We start from the raw sequence: 15,694 nt of genomic DNA on the forward strand, positions 1-15,694 counted from the left end.
ATAAAATTTTGTGCATCTCCTTGCTGCAGCCGTCTCTCGTATACTAACGTATCCTTTTGTTCTCTTTGCACGTAAAGCAAGAAGTAAAGTAAGTTTTGATTTAGCAAAAATTGTATCCATTTTAAATAAAAATTATAGCCGTAGCCAAAGTACCACACACAGACACACACACACAAAAAAAACTTTCCCCTCAAGTTTCCGGTGTAAAGAGCCATCTAGTGGCCTTCTAGTAAAAAGAGCCAACTTTTAAAGCGCATGTTGTTCACGAGCTTGTAAAGCCTTCCAAACAACACGTATAGCTCTAAGAAAGGTTAGTGGTGGTCGGCCAACGTAACGAATGATGACAGATATTGTAGGCGAAAAGAAATCGAAACCAGACAACTGGCAATATCGCTCAGCATTTGCACATGGCATCCAGACGACAGATGTCTCGGTTTACTGTGGTCATATAAAGGTCGCCGTCGTAAACGAACCGCTGCTAGGCCTATGGACATACTCAGCATCTCTGCTATTATCAAGAACGCTGCTGCAAATGCGGGAAAGCTCATAAAACCATCTCATGTCCAAAGAAGCCTGAAGAGAGAGACCCTCATGCATATTCTGCGGCGAAGAGCACGTCAGTAGTTACTGTGGATATAAGGCTTATCAAGAGAAATTTTCCAGGAACGAAACGCAGAAAGAGACTTCAGTTCGAATGGAAATGCAATTTATCTTAGTATACTATTGTAATAAATTAAACTTCTCTGACAGTGAAATATTCACGTGTAAATAACGGAGATTTCTACCCACTCCATATGGACTTTGAAATTTTTCTCAAAATTATCATGCTGCAGTTTCATACGAAATATGACTAAGAAAATGCCAATGTCTCATCTTCATAAGAAACATCAACTTTTAGAATGCTTTGACTTAGAATACTAGGAGAATAAGAATCATTTATTTTGCGAAATGTTTCGCTTTGAGTAAACAATTACTTCTTTAGCCCATTCGAAAAGAGTAATTTTCCATATATAACCACAATATTGCACTGTTGTACCAGGGTTACATTTTAACATATTTGATTACATATCCAGCGAATATTTGAAAAACGTTAGCCCTTTTTCCTTAAATCTTCACAATTTTCAACTTTACTAACACACAGAAGCCTTTACTGGATTTTTAGTAAAATTTTAAAAATTTGATTGTTTAATTGCTAATTTGATAGGTTCCGACTACATTCTACTTAGAACACAATCATAGTTTATCACGGAGAAATATTTCTACATGAAATTTGCCACTATTCTTTTTAATTAATTTCCGAAATATTTGCTTATCTATGAAATTGGTTACCTGGTACAGTGCTAAAATATTACTAATTTTCGCTTTTCCAATGCATTTCATATGTGACCAATACTCAGTATAGAAAATTGTACTTCTTGCATCTTGTTCTGCATTGATGGATCAGGGTCATGATTTTAATTTTTTTTATTTTATATCATTCGACTATGCTAAAAAAAAAGTCATGTTCCTTTGGTTCTGTAGCACAATGTAAAGCTGTAAAGCATTATTTTACTATTATGCAGATCTGATTATTCTATTTTTAGGTAGAATGTAAAGTTTAACTGGAATATTTGATTACTGATTTAGATGATTTTAGGAATATTCTACTCAAAAGAAAATATTCGTAATTTACTATCAAAATAATTTACTCACGTACTTTTTTGCATTCTTGGTTAATTTTAAACTGCTGCTTACCTACGACATTTGATTTTTAGTCAGTTATTGAAATGATTACCAACTTTTTTGCTTTTTTAATGCATTTCGTAATCAGATATGCTCAGTACAGAAAATTCTTCCGACTTACTAATACTACAGCTAAAACTGAAAATATGCGAGTGTTTCCTAAAAATTTATATGCTTGTTTTATTTGCAAAAATATCCATGATTATCTGAAATTTAATACTTTAATGTTTATTTACCTGCATCAAAAACTTTCAAATTAATGTTTATTTAACTTAAATGTTTATTCACCTGCATCTAAAATTTTCAAATAGTTTTATATTCCATAAAATTTAAGTATTTGTAATGTCATACAACTGAAAGAACGCAGTCCTCCATACTCTTTGGAATAAATAATATATAAATACATCAGAAATACGATTCACGATATTGCGTATGCTGCATTAATGTAATTATACAGTTCCCGGAAATACAAGAACGTTCACACGCCCCCCAAAAAATGATTACGCTAACACAATGCAGTTAGCAGTATAAGAATAACAATGTTGTCTTATGAAATTAAAATGTACGTAATAAAGATAGTGTCTAATTCAATGTTTCCAATTTAACAGTTTTAATGCTATATCTAGCATTATTTTGTAGCATGTAGCATGAAAATTTCGAAACTGGTATCTAGCGCAAAAAATGGCACATTTTAATATTGATTAAAAATTTTAATATTGAAATTTATTTATTTTGAATACTTAATTTTTTCTTTGAGGCATAGGTTTTTATACGAAAGAAACTGGCAACTCTGCTAGTTTCTGTGTTTATTTGCTCGAGACAACATTTTTTATCTGACAGGGCATCTCTTTCCTAGTGAGTACGGGTGTCACGACATCCGGGTCCCCTTCCCTTTTCTTGTCTTCTGCTTTTTTCTTCCTCCCTTGTAGTTTCTAGGAGGCTGGAGCTCAAAATGACATGCTGTTATATATCTTCTACTTCCAGCTTCTCATAGAGAGAAATTTGCCTCCTGTTTTCTGTGCGTGGACACCCGAAAGGATGAAAAAGCGGAGCCTGGTAGTTGAAGGGCGAGGTTCTGTCTCATCTCGCTAAGTTAGCTTCTGCTTCAGATTGAAAAGAGATGCACTGAGGTGCTCTCGCCAGTGTTAATCGCCTGGTCACTAGTATTCAGGATCAGTCGCTTAGCGATAAGAGATTGAGATTTTCTACTTTCGGAAAAACTCACCTGAGCTCTCAATCAATGAACAGGCCCAGGCAGCTCTGTCTTAGCTGACTTAGACAGGAAAACAAAATTCATTTGTTAGATGTCATTTCGATGAAACAAAATCTCAATGAATACCATGAGTTTAGTTATGTGAAGAATTTTACTAGTTACAGCGATTGAAATGCTAATATAAGCACCAAGTTGTGCCTAATATTGCTTAATGAATGTGAAACAGTTTATATCTTTAGAAACTTTGCTGAAAATCATTCTGCTGTTCTGGTTGTTTTTAACGGTATACTTCAAATTTCGTTTTGATTTTTATTTCTTCCGTTCAGGAAATTTAAATAGACTTTCGCACATTCATTTTTTTTAAATTAGACATTTAATGTATTTTAAAATTTCTTAGAGAAAATGACACATTAATTGAAACATAAAATGAGTTTATATGCCCAATGCCAAAAATCTCCGTTCATAAGAATATAAGTATAGCACCGGATATATATGTAACGGAAATATTTTTATAAAATGGGATAAATTCTGTATTACAGTGTATATAAAACACAAAATTTTAAAAAAATTAAATAATTATATTAAAAGATTTCAGTTTTTATTACATTAAAATATTTTAAATTTCACTCAGTTAAATTAAAAGTTATCTGCTTTTAATTAGCTTAAATAAAACAGCTTCAGTTTTCAAAATTTTAAAAATTTGTTTTATTATATAAAATTTTAATTTGTTTCAAATATTTTATTTCCATTGATGCAGTTATTTAAGAAATTAAAATGTTAAAAAATTACTCTCTTTCCGATAAATTCTGTTTCAACAAGTGTGCAGTCCTTGGATCCAGAACAGACTAGTTTTGTAAACATTTGCTCATAAAGGAAAAACAAAATCTGAAAAATATAGCTTTCAATCTTCAGTTACTGTTATGCAAGGTAAATTTAGTGAGAAAGTAATCAAAGTTTTATTTCCAAGTACTTTTTATTGCAAGATTAGATTTTCCATTAACATTACTCGTTTAAGCGTATTTAACAAACAGTACTGCAAATTTTTACCGAATAAACACATCAAAATAAATCAGTTCCTTGAGTTTTAAAAAAAGTCACGTGTAAATTAAAGCATTCAGAGATATTGCTAATCCATTGTTTTCAACAAGAAATATCTTCATTTTTACAGGAACTATGCATGGAAATCCAGTTGAAAATCTGTTGAAGTACAGAAATATATTAGATTTTGGACAAAGGCCTGTTAGTTTATTTGAAGATAATATAGAATGTTTTCAAGCTCTTAAAAAGTAATAGTACCACAGAAATAACTTAATACAAATATGAAACTGTTGTAACAATAAAACCCTATAAAAATATATTTTTGCAATTTTAATCTTGAAAACGTATATTGCACTCTAAAACTCAAATTACGTTTTGAAACTATGCTTGTGGACTTCAGCATTCTATCTTAATATGTTGAAATTATGTCTTAATGGTACTAAAAGCTTATCACTTCTGGTAACATTTTGAGAAAATCGTTTTAAGTTATGACTTTGTGAGAACCACTTGCTTATCTTCTAAGTGGCAACTGTAAGTGTACTAACTGCACAGGAGAAGGGTTAAAAGTACCCTTTATTAAACTCTTTAAAATTCGCAATGCGTTGACTTGACGCTAACACACGACGCCTCTCTCGGGCGGTAAATCAAATAACAAGAACTTAAACTAAAAATGTGAAGAATTAACAAATAGTATAAATTCGCTATATGCAGAGCTCAGATAAACCTGAAACCTAAAAGCGTCGAAACTAGTGGCAGCAAAGTAAATGCTGTTACACCACTTTACCAGCTATAAATGCAGAGAAGAGAAGCTCACGCTACTGAAGTGACGGCAATAGCCTTTCTTTATTCCTTCTAAATCAAATCAAATAACAAGAGCTTAAAATGTGAAGAATTAACAAGTAGTAGAAATTCGCTATATAGAGCTCAGCTAAACCTGAAACCTGAAACGCGTTGAAACTAGTGGCAGCAAAGTAAATACTGTTACACCATTTTACCAGCAATAAATGCAGAGAAGAGAAGCTCACGCTACAGAAGTAACGACAATAGCCTTTCTCTAACTTTCCTTCTAAAAATCGGTATTTCAACCTTTTCACTTCAAGATAGAATTTTCATTCCTTCACGCGCGCTACCAAATGTAAATATTCTGGCATTGATAATTAGGGGAATAAAGGCTTATAGGAAAGAACTTAAAATTAAATAAAATTGGTTATTTAAAATAAATGTAAATCCCTACAATTTCTTTTCACCGCTGATAAACTTTTGTGGAAACATTTATGTTGGCTGATATATTGTAAATTTTAAATACATTTTTAAAATGTTGAATGTCTTTCTTACAGGAGAAGGGGTAGAACATTCTTTCTTACTTTCAGAAGAAGGTGGAAAATAAAAGCAAGACATGGAAAATAGCAATCATTATTCAAAAAAAAAAAAAATATTTGTTTTCTTGAGAAAATAAGGGCAATTTCGAACGTTTTAAAAATAAAAGGGCTGTAGTAAAGTTATAACGTAACTAAACATAATTTCGATACAATAACAAAAGTTAGGTAAAGGTAGGGTTTATTATTTTACACTTTTAAAAAAGTATATCATATACTTTATATAAATGTATAGTAAAATCTATCTTGTGTTTTAAAGAATAGCGCGTACATAATTTCTGTGCGAATTCTTATGCTTATACTTCGTACTTCGCATGTTATCTAAAACAATTTTTGACGTGTTATTATTTTAAAGGCAAATTTTGGACACGTTATTAATTTTAAAGGCGATGGTTCATTTAAGAGTTTCTTAGCTCAAAGAAAACTAGACGGAATTTTAGAAAGACTTGATAAATTAAAGCAATATACTGACAATGTTTAAAAATGATTGGTTAGAATTTTATTCTTGACATCACATAAATAAATTTATATGTTTATTATCACTTATTTTATTTCCCCCCTGTACTTTCAATTTTGATTCCGTCATCTAGAAACAGGATTTAAATGAATAATACAGATAAGAAGAGAGATTTTGAATAGGAGAGAGGGGTGGGGATTTTTCCAGCGAATAATGATCGCCTGAATACAATTTTCTTCCAGCTTTTAAATTTATTTTAATCTGCTAATTTTATAGTAATGGAATCAAACGTTTAAGTAAATAGGTGATTAATAGGATGCGTGCAAACATAAAATAAATAAATATGTAAATAACATAACATCGTGATAAAAATTACGTTAATAAAAAACTGTGCAGCTGGCATGTAATACAAAACCTGTGCATTTCCATGAAATACTGTTAATTTTACTGAAGTCAGCGTTTGTTTTAAAGATGTTATAAAGAAAATTAATCCAAACTTTAATCCGAATGTCTACTAATACAACACTTGAAATACAGATTTGGCAATGAATTACCAATTTGGTACAATTTTTGGTACTTGTAAAAGAATTGCAAATTTCGTAAAAAAGGAGTTTTGTTCATAAGATAGGGAATTTTGAACATCTTTTGTTAAAACTGCGAAACATTCATAAAAGATTGCAGTTATGGTTCAAGCAATTATTATCTTACAGTTATAGTTGATGTTGCATAGATTTTTAAAATCGTCGACGTCAAGTGACTGAGCTGTGCCAGGTTTATTTACCTTATTTATCTTCTATCGTTCCACATCATTTATAAATGCAAATTCTCAATGAATCAATCAGCTTTTGAAAATAAAAAATATTTTAAAGCTGTATAATTTTCTGTAGTAATACACGAAATAAATATCTTGAGTAGCATGTCTATTATTTTAAAAACATCTCGCATTTGATGTATTGCCATGCAACTGATATACTAAACATTAATTTAATCAACATGCTCTTCATTAATACGCCGCAACTGGCTAGATGTACGGCGCTGTTTGTAAGTCATTACCGATCTGTAACTAGAAAAACTGTTTTCACAAACATTATTCTTCAAGGTTTATCCTTCTCGAGTATGTCAAATGTTAAAAAGGGAAGACTATCCTCTTAAGCAAAATCATGAATTATAGCCATTAACTTGTCAGCGAGTTGAAGCTCATCAATCACAAACAACGTAAGCGGCCATATGCCTCGTACTCTGACGGCGTCTAGAGAACCGCTAACATTTTCGAAACCCTTGAAGAGAATATATTTATTATACATTAGAAAGGACGCTTAATATTTACTAACGCATAATATTAGTACTACGCTTTAGTACCATCAATATTTTGAACTGCACAGCTCCTGAACCATGAACTGCTATTGAATATTTTGTAACTAGATTATTACCTCCCGCAGGTATGAGATGTAATGTTTCGGGTATAAAAATTCAACAGTAGCGAATAAGCACAAGTTAGAGACCCTACAACACATTTTTGCTATTTTTAGCATAATGTCTGCACGTGTTTATGCATGTGACAATATTTTTGTCTACGATAACTCATATAAAACTCCCGAGAATTTCCATTTTCGTATTACATTCATAGCTTTCCATATTCATAAAGAGATGATTAGATTTTGGGCGAAACAAGACAACTGGAAATAGAGCTTTACATGAAGCCCATAACAGTTTTGAATGGCAGTCGGAAGTGATATTTTACTTGAAACCCATAAAAATTTTTAATGATAAACTGCACTAAAATATAATCCAAAACTTTCCGGGTTTAGTATCTAAGACTTGTATTGATCGAAACAACATATTAGATTTTGATATAAATTGATAAACCGGAAGTGATGCTTTACTTGAATTCTCTAAACAGGTTTCCGTGAAAAAGTATATTGTGAAATAACCTCAAAATTCCCAGATTTGGGATTTAAATCATGTATATGATTGAGAACAACATATTACATATATATGCATTAAATGTATTTATTCTTGGAATTATACCGAATTAAACGCGAATAAACTCATTATAAAAAGCACGTATGTTGTCTTTTTCCTTTCTTGTGGGTGTAATATCAGTTGCTTTTGGCCATGCACCCAGAATGAGAGGCTCTCAGTAATGAGATGGCTAAATAATGGAATGACTTCGACAACAATTTCTAACGAATGTTAAGCAGCAAGCATTTTTGATTGCTAAAGAGAAATCAAGAATGTAAATTTCATTCCTACGTAAGGTTTGGCTGCACGTATGTTTTCTTTTTCCTTTCTTGTGGGTGTAGTACCAGTTTCTCTTTGTCATGCACCCTGAATAATGCTCTCAGTAATGAGGTGGCTAAATAATGGAATGAGTTCGATGCCAAAAAAAATTATTTCACTCTTAAAACTTTTTACGTTCAATATACATTCTTACGGTCAATTTAGCATGTTCAGAATAGTTTAAGAAAATATAAGTATGATTACAACAGTTTATCCCTATTTAGAAGTTACTTTCAAAATAAATTATTTTTATACCACTAGTACTGCCTTGCAAATATTGTCCTTCCTCCATTAATAATGAAATATGTGGAGATGACTGAAGAAAAATGCAAGCAAAATAAAGGTTCGTTAAACACAGTTTTAAAGTATATATGTTACGGCCAAAGCCCGAAGTTCGGTCAGTTCCCGAATTGGCCGGCCATTTCGCACATTGGCCGGGGCGCGTGGCCAATGTCCGATGTAGTGGAAATGTATAGCGTATATGCGACTTTGGCGGGCCACTTCCCGAAGTTCCCGGAACTCCCTGGCCTATGTTCGATGTGCTGAAGCAAGACTGTTCGGTAGGGGGCGCAGCTGTCGATTCCGGTGTGATGACGGCATGCACATGGTAGCAAGGACAGTGTGTTATTTTTCAGTGTATCTGGCATCCATGTATCGAATCATGAATCTAGCAACGCGTTATTGTTTACGGGCCCTACAATTGAATAGTTTCGATTGCGGGTTAGTGTGCTTTTCCCGGATAGGTAAGCCCTTTCAATATTCTTTTGTTTTTTTGTTATACTATGGATCAAACTCAGATTCAAGAATTTTTACATGCTTTCCAAGCACAGCAACTACAATTTTTCGAATTATTTCTCCTAACTCAAACTTCTAATTAGAAGGTGCCTCAGTACCATTAGTGGTGCTCAGTGCCAAAGTACTGTTCAACTGTCCATAAATCCAATTTTACTTCAATCATTTGAAAATTTCGTTTCTAAAAAAAAAAAAAAAAAAAAAAAAAAAAAGAGTCATTTAAATATAAAAGATTTGAAAATTTTCTTGATATAAAAGCAAACAAAGAATCTTGTGCTCAGATGCTTCTTAACGCTTTAAGGACCATTGTTCCCCTATGGGAACATCATATTTAAAAAATTACCGAAATTTTAAATTTATTAATTGAACTTAATCAATATTTTAACGCATCAAATGATTTTTTGAAATAAAACTGGAGTGCTGATCTTACTTTGTTTATTCACAAAATATGCAAAAAAATATTTTCCGCTATAATAGATATGTTATGCCGTGTAATATTTTTTTACTTAACAAGTAAAATTTAATTGTTCAGGAAAATTTTCTGTGAAAAAGAATAGATATCTAAATCCAAAATGTGTATTTTCTAAAGTAATTAATAACTAACTAAATATTTTGTGCTGAAAAAATAATTTCTCTATCTTTAAACATATGCCTCAAATATTCATGGGAAGGACCATTGTTCCCATTTGGGAACATCCTATAAATCTATTAATTTTTTTTTTCTTAAATGTAATCTAAAATATGGTTCTAGGAAAAAAGTCCACAGAAAAAAAGCCCACAGGAATAACGCTGACAGGAAAAAAAGCCCACACAGAAATATGCCCACATAGAAAAAAGCTCACATGGAAAAATGCTCACTTAGAAATATGCTCACACGGAAAAAAGCTCACACAGAGGTATGCTCACATGGAAATAAGCCCACTGATAAATAATTGACATAGAAATATCCCTACATTAATGAATCAATAATTAATCGATTTGAACATCATACACCTACTTGAATTTTCTAAAGAAAAATTATTTAAATTACCAAAACATCTATGGTATATATTTCAAAAACATTATAACCTATGGGTAGATTCAGTTGCTACATAAGATTAACAAATGGGCCGTTTTGAATTAAAAGGAGAGGGGAAAGGAAGTAAACATGAAACAGAATTATCAGTACAAAATTATTATAATTTTAATTGTTAAAAAAAATAAAAAATAGTAAACATAAGTTACACATTTTTTAATATAATCATTTAGAAGAATAATGAATAATGAATGAGAATTTAGAATGATTATTTTATTTGAATTACTTAAAATATTTAATTTCATCATAGATTTCATCACAGTTTCTTACATGATTCACGATTACCAAATGTAAGTTTTTCATGTTTTCTTTTTTTTTTTACTTCAGTACATCCTGTATTTACATTAGCTAATAACAAACGTTGAGAGGCTAAATCTTTTTTCAGTCCGTCAAATAAAAACGACATACTGGGATGGCTACAATTAAATAATGAATTTAGTGCGTTATGAGAGCCTTCGCAACAATTTGTGGTTTTAGGAGATTTTTCGAAGGCTGCTTTATGATGTTCAACTGAGAGGCATCATCAAAGTGCCTAAAAATGTTAATTTTATTTCTAAAATTTTTAATTTCTGCAGAAATTTTACAACTTTTTTGGCTCAAAACTTGAATAACTACCTTCAAACATCAATTTCTATAGATACACATCAAAAGTATGCAAAAATAGAGTAAAGAAACAAAAATTAATTATTAGCAGTTACAGAAAAAAAATGTACATGGGCAGTGGTATAAAATATTACAGTACATGCTTTTATTTATCGCGCCTGAAAAGGTTAATGTGAGCATTTGTCCATGTGAACATATTTCATGTGAGCTTTTTTCCGTGTGACCATATTTCTAAGTGAGCATTTTTCCATGTGAGCATTTTTCCATGTGAGCTTTTTTCTATGTGGGCTTTTTTCCTGTGAGCTTTTATACCTGTGAGCATTATTCTGTGAGCAGTTTTTCCTGTCGGCTTTTTTCCTGTGGGCATTTTTCCGGTCACCCTAAAATATAATACTGTTTAATGAGCTATTTTCAAGCAATATATAAGGAAAACCTTTTTTTTATATCTGAAAAAAGTTTTGGTACTTAAAGTGTTGATTGAATAGGTGCTTCTTATTTATGTTACATTCTTTAGTACCTAAAACTTATTTACATGTACATTAACTGCTAAACCACGAAAGGGATTGCCGCGTGATTTGAGAGTATCGTATTGTTTTTCTGTTTTTTTTCCCATGACGACTTCTGACGAAACTAGTATGCTGGGCGAAGATGACGCACATGCAAATACGGAACCAACTTTGGATATGAGAATTGTGTTCATAAGTAAATTGAATATATTGCTGCAAGAAAAATCAGATAATAGCTGGATCCTGTATTGCTGCAAGGAAAAGCAGATAATAGCTGGATCCTCAGCAGAGACAAGTAGTGTACTTTCATAGAGGACGTTAGAAAGGCTAAAGCAAAGCAGAAAAAAGAAAGTGTTGACTATCGTCGACTAAGAAAATATGATGTTATTGAGGTTGACGGAAAAGAAAAACTTATTGTGCCAGTAACAGAAGACAATAGCGTTATTTTGTACTACGTGCACACAGAAGAGTTATTCGACTTGCTACATGATACTCACTTGAAAATTGGACATGGAGGTCGCACACGGATGGAGAAGGAGCTGCAAACTAAGTACAAAAATGTCACCAAGGAAATCATTACATTGTATCTCCGCTTATGCAAACCGTGTCAGACCAAATTATCTAATCTTAAGAAAGGTCTAGTTTCTAAACCTTTGATATTTAAAGCATTTAGGCCACCGTACCTCCTTGGCCTTTGTTCCGAAGGACGATCCTAGGCGCCTAAGAGGGGTGGATTCGTCGTAAAATTCCTCTGTGGCAGTAATAATGTGATTATCATTATCATTACGGTATACAAACACCCAAAATTTGCTCATGACCTTTTTCTTCTGACTTTGGCCGATCGCCCCATGCCATTTCGCGAACTGTCTGGCCAAACTCCGAAATCAAAAAAAGATAGGAGTTTGGCCGGTCATTGTGAGGCGATAGTGGCTGTTTCGCGATTCAGCCGGCCAATTCGGGAACTGGCCGACTTCGGGCTTTGTCCATAACATATATATCAAAAAAGGAATGAAAATAACTATCAGATTTCTGTTACTCTAACTTATCAACATTTAGCTGACATCTGATTTTTCTTACGTTAAATGCAGTTTTAGTAAGCAGTAGGAGTCAAGGGATGAATCAAATCTAACTGAAAAAAAAAAAAAAAAAAACACAGATATGTTTACACGTTTATACAAATTTTGGAAAGTTCCCAAGTTAACAAAATTGTAAAACTGGCCTTGGTTGCTACATTTCCTGCATTTCAATTTTTTAGTTCTGTCCTTATTTGTTTATAAAAAATAACTGAGCTCACAATTTCAGGGTACTGAACAGAGTACTAAACAAACTGTATCTAACTCATCAACTCGTAAACAAGAACAAAATATAACTTCATCAGGGCAAAATACGTTTAATAATTCATCAGTTGATTAATGAAAATAATACGATCTTGGTTTATGATTACATGGTCTTGATAATTTTATAATATACGATTGCAAATAAGTCAATGAGAAACACTTCTGTTTATAGTGGAAGCAATATCAGCCTAAAATAAGACAAATCGTATGAATGGGTGTAAATGAAACAGGGAAAAATGTACATAGACGAGACCATTAAATGAGGTTTTATAAATGGCAAAATGCATGGTGGTGGTCATTTAAATCCTAGTATTGGTAAAATTGATGTAAACATTATATTATGTAAATAATATGATTTAAAGCAATATCAAGTTTTTACGTAAAAAATAATGAAGGTCTACAATATCATAAACCTATTATTGTATACAGAAAATTTGTTTGTTGTTGCATAATTTTCATTCAGTCATTAATATACAGAATTGCAAAATGTACATAAGCTGTATTTTTATTGTATTGCTCATTTTATATCCATAAATATTTGCTCTTCAAAATAAATTATATTTTATATAAAATATTCTCATCTTCTAAAGTATAATTTTACTATGAAATAAGAAATGTGCTGTAATGTGATGTGCTGTAAAACTATGTTTTTGCATATCTCCAGAACTGCACTAGCAGACTGAATTTAATTCACATGATTTCCTTTGGGGATTTAGAAGAAAAAAATTTATATAAGTGGAGTTTATAAAGATAAAAATATTACTTATTTAAACCTGGAAACGTCATATTTTAATGTACTAAATATGAAGACATTTGTGATTTAAAACCTTTTTAAACCATTAAGTGTTAAAAAAATTACAAAATATATTAAAAATATTGATGAAAGATATTCTCTTTTCATTACATATATATTTTGCCATTGAACATATCATGTATATACATGTATCAATATAAGATGTATCACTGTGCTTACTCTTTTTTTACTTTCAGGTTAGTTCTGTCCTAAATGTAGAGTATTATATAATAAATTTGGGTACCTACATACTTAAATGTATCTATAATGTATTTAACAAGTTTTATTCTGGGATATAAATCCAACACGTTCTGCAAAAATCAAGCGGTAGCTAACATTTTTTTACTTTAACTTCTGTAATTTCGTCTATTTGATTTATGCTAACTCACTTATATATGAGAGCTTGAACTAGCTGAAAATTAAATGCTTCAGCAGTAAAAAATGGAGTACAAAAAAATTCCAATATGTGTAAGCCTATACATATAAAACTTTAGCTTCATGTTTTTAAAATTTAATGAGTTTCTTTTAATGCAATTTTAGAATTTTCCTAAGATGGTTTAATCTACTTCTATTAAATTATTAAATTAATATGCAATAACTCAGGGGCCTCGCAACTGGATTATCAAGTTAGAAGTACTACTAAGCACTATACAATCAAGATAAATTTAAGGATAGGTTAATAGGTTTTACTTATTTTGATTAACTTGGATGTACGAACACAACGCAAGAGATTTTTCTTTCCTTTTGTGCTATCTTATGATCATTACATTTATTTAATAAAATTTAATTATTTTAAATTTAAAACGATACCTACTAATTTTCTATTTAACATTAGCAAGTCTAAACAAATGCAGCTAGGATTAATAGATTAAGTAGCAGGAAACAAGACTGAACTTATTTTTGGAGCTATACATCTACCAGAGATCTGTTTGAATTGGAATGTATATTAAAATCAAGTATTGACACTTAAACCAAATCGTTGGATTACTGTATTACAAACTGCCTAATTGATCTATTCTTACCTGTTATTGTACGTTCGGATTCAGACTGTCTATCACCTGCACGCATTCATTCATAATTAGAAATACATCGCCCCAGTCTTCTGCCATATGTAATCTAGAAATACAAACATATGCATATGTATGAATGAATATATAAATTTATATATATAATATTGCAACTAACCAAAAAAAATAATGCTTTCCAGTATTTATCGTAATAAAAGAGAAATAATAAAGTATGCACTGAATTGAATATATAACATTATTGTAAGGAAAAATAAAGCTGCTTAAAGATGTTGGCTAAAATAAAACTGTAAGGTTTATACTAAGTTTTTAACAGTTATCTTTAGTTAAAACTACTTTCCTATCCTTCCTAATTTCAGCTTAGAATTTCCTACCAGAATATGTTTTTAGAATCGCGTTAAATGCAGATGAGTAGTATTTAAGTCGAAGTTCCACTGACTTCGAGAGAGAGCCTCAGAGTTTCTGACTAACGTGCGTTTGGCTTTTGACTACGACTCTCTAAGCTGTTACAACGCTCGGCCGTATTACAAGTCCTTGATAGCTTCGCTAGCTTATTCGATATTTAGGGGCCAACTACTTAAAATTTCGATAGCTTCGACTATATCTCTTTAGTTAAGCATTAATTAAGTCTTATTTCTTAGTATTTTGAGTTCAAACCCAAGTGGAGGCTTTGCTGTACGCCCTGAGATAGGGGGCCATCTGTTAAACTCTTATTTTGAGCAATAAGGAGTAATTAACCCTTCTCGACTTTACGTCAGTGTTCCTGAACTAAAGCGATTATTCGCTTAGCTGTTCACTATGTTCCTCCACATTTAGTTGTGAGATAAAAGGGTGTAACCGCACAAAACATTAAACAGTTAATGATGTAGCTAATGAAACAAATTCTAATAAAACTCGTCAGGGGGCGTTTATTTGAAATTATTTCATCAGCTATTATCAAGGAGTCCTACAAAAAGCGTTTGTGTCATCCTGATATCTAAAAGTCACTTTTTTCTATTTTGATTAATAATGCTTTCAAAAATCAAGAATAACGCCCCTGTGCTTTTTAAGAAACCTTACACATATAAAGACTATAGTCTGAAAAATAATTATAACTGTTTCCGAAAATTAACTACCATAAATGTAGTTATACAAGAATTAAAAATAAACAACGTTAAAAACCTAAAACCATAATTACAGTTCTATATTTATAATTCATTAACAATTAAGATCAAACCAAATGTGTAGTGACATAAATAAATATAAATAGAGAGGCCTTATTATATGCCATTTGGTTTTTTGAGGAAAAAGACCATTGGACACGGAAATAGAAACAGTATTGCAAGAGGTACTATGAGGTTTACCAACTGACGAAAAACATTTTGCGTCTAAAGCTATGCGACTAATTATTCTGCTGTTGCCTGCAAAATGTGTTAAAAGTGAAAATTTTTCACTCGGTTTTAGTCTTAATTCAAAATAGCGAATTATAATAAAACAG

This window comes from Stegodyphus dumicola, chromosome X1, assembly GCF_044657685.1.
Source record: "Stegodyphus dumicola isolate Sdum_Otavi_A_Nest chromosome X1, ASM4465768v1".
NCBI classification, from domain to species: Eukaryota; Metazoa; Arthropoda; class Arachnida; order Araneae; family Eresidae; genus Stegodyphus; species Stegodyphus dumicola.